Source organism: Microtus ochrogaster, linkage group LG5 (genome assembly GCF_000317375.1).
Source record: "Microtus ochrogaster isolate Prairie Vole_2 linkage group LG5, MicOch1.0, whole genome shotgun sequence".
Taxonomy (NCBI): domain Eukaryota; kingdom Metazoa; phylum Chordata; class Mammalia; order Rodentia; family Cricetidae; genus Microtus; species Microtus ochrogaster.
The window spans coordinates 60,410,600-60,412,809 of NC_022031.1; the positions used below are offsets into that span (position 1 = coordinate 60,410,600).

At 50.1% G+C, this 2,210-nt stretch overlaps 1 pseudogene; it reads right to left on the reverse strand.

Moving 5' to 3' along the window:
* Window positions 1–856: 856 nt before the first annotated feature.
* LOC101993933 lies at window positions 857–1,262 on the reverse strand (annotated as a pseudogene).
* Window positions 1,263–2,210: the final 948 nt, after the last annotated feature.

The following is a 2,210-nucleotide window of genomic DNA, read 5'->3' on the forward strand; positions in this document are numbered from 1 at the left end:
AGAGGATTCAGAATTGTCAGAAATGGCTTCAGGATTGTCTTAAAGTCTTACATATCAACATACACACCAACTAAACCGTGTAGAAAAATGCTCTCATGGCTTGCTGAGGGCGACTTAAACCTACAGAAGCCGCCATGAAGGTATTTCTGGTTCCATTCTATCTTGAGGTGCCTCTGCCCCGGCCCTTCCCTCTTCCTGCCTGCCAGTTCTCAGGCACACATCACATTCTGCTGGACTGCCTCATCTTGCTCTGTCACTGCAACTCATTTTCCGCGGTGTTTCTTAGACACGGTCAGTTCTCAAAGTGAAATCCACCCCCAGGAGCTTCCAGATCTATTTTCACAGCACTCAGACATTGATTTACTTTTGCACCGTGTGAACATTTACACTGATGAACACAAATGACAAATAGAAAAAGGCTGACACTTAGTTGTGTCACCGTGGGGGTGAGGGGCTAATCTTGGTTGGTCGAGGTGGTGCGGTGGGTACAAGCCTTTGCCACCAAAGCCTGATAACCTGAGTTCAATCCCCAGGACCCACACGGGAACATATACCATTCATGACTTAGTCTTTGTAATATAGGAAGGCACATTAGAATATTGTAATGTCGGTTACACACCAACCCGCAGTGCTGTGCAATAAAGAACTCGGCTTACCCCAGCAGTAAGATGCTTTCCTGCAGTAAGATGGCTTTAGACCGGGTCAACAGGAAAACATTCGGAAGTGCCGTACCCAGGCCTCAAGTTCAGAAGCCTGATTCATCTGTCTGCAGCGAGGCCCAGCATCCCTGCTATTTCATTTATTCTACTGTAAGACTAAGTGGGGTTTTTTTAGTCAATTTATTAAAACAGTTGACTTAGGAATCTGAAATGGTGACTTCAACCTCCACGCCCGGCTCAATACTGATGGACGTAATCTGTTTAACTGTCTCGGAGGGGCTGTAGAAGTCAATGAGGCGCTTGTGGATTCTCTTTTGGAAACGATCCCATGTCTTGGAGCCTTCACCACAAGGTGTTTTTCTCGTACGGATCCTCAGGGTCTTGGTAGGCATGCGCACCGGCCCCTTCACTTTCAGGTTCTTCTCCTTGGCGCCTCTGATCAGGTCGGCACACACCTTCTCCAGCGACTTCACGCTGTGGCTGGTGAGCGTGATCCGGATGCAGTGGTGGATGGCCACTTCGGGCTCCACGGGCGGCGTCTTCCCGGTGTCTTTGAAAGCCATGGCTGCGGTGCGGGCTTCCAGACTGACTTGTTCCTCGGCGGGGAGCAAACAGCGGTGAGTCAGGACGAGAGCAGGCAGAGCGGAGCTCTGCGGCGCACACCACCACGCCTCAAGACTAGTGTTTTAGGGTTTTGCAGTGCACAACGCCTGCCTGTGCTCTATCTGCTACCATACAGTTTGTGAGCTTCGGGCAAGGGGCTGGAGGTTGAAACACACAAAGACACACAGACAGAGAGACAGAGACACGGACCTCTAGTCACTGGTAAGAAGTGCTATTCAATAGCACCACGGAGGCTTATACACCCAACAGTCAGGTGGGCCAACAGGTGAAAACCTCATCCTCTGATCCTCAAGGCCAAAACAGCACGTGCTCGTGAAGCAGAGCTGGTAAACAACTTTGACACAGCTTTCAGTAACTCAAATCAGAAGGAAAGTAAAGATCTTTAGCAGGGAAGAGCAGCTGGAGGCCAGGACTCCAAATGCTCCCAACAGGGTTTCCTGTGAAGAAACTCCATGACCAAGAGCAACCATGGGAGGAAAAGGTGTATTTCAGTCACAGTTCCTGATAACAGTTCGTCAGCAGAAGCAGTGAGGGCAGGAATTTGCAGGACAGGAACCTGGAAGCAGGAACTGATGCAGAGGCCATGGAGGGTGCCGCTTACTGACTTGCCCCTCATGGCTTGCTTCATGGTCCCACCAAGCTTCGTCTGATAGCAGGAGATCCAACATGACCCTTAGAAAGGACTCAAAGCACACAGGAATGTGTTTAAATACTCGCCATCCTGTGCCAGGTGTCTAGCAAGAGAGCCCAGGGCCCCTGGTGATCAGGCAGGAGTTGGGCTAGTAAGACAGGCCATTTCCAAAGGAGTTATCGTAATTGGTCTTTTAGGCCAGTGTCTTTGGCTCAATCATAACCAGACATCAGAACCCGTAGGCAGACAAAGCATCACGCTATTTCACAACCTGGGGAGACAACTCTGGACATCTT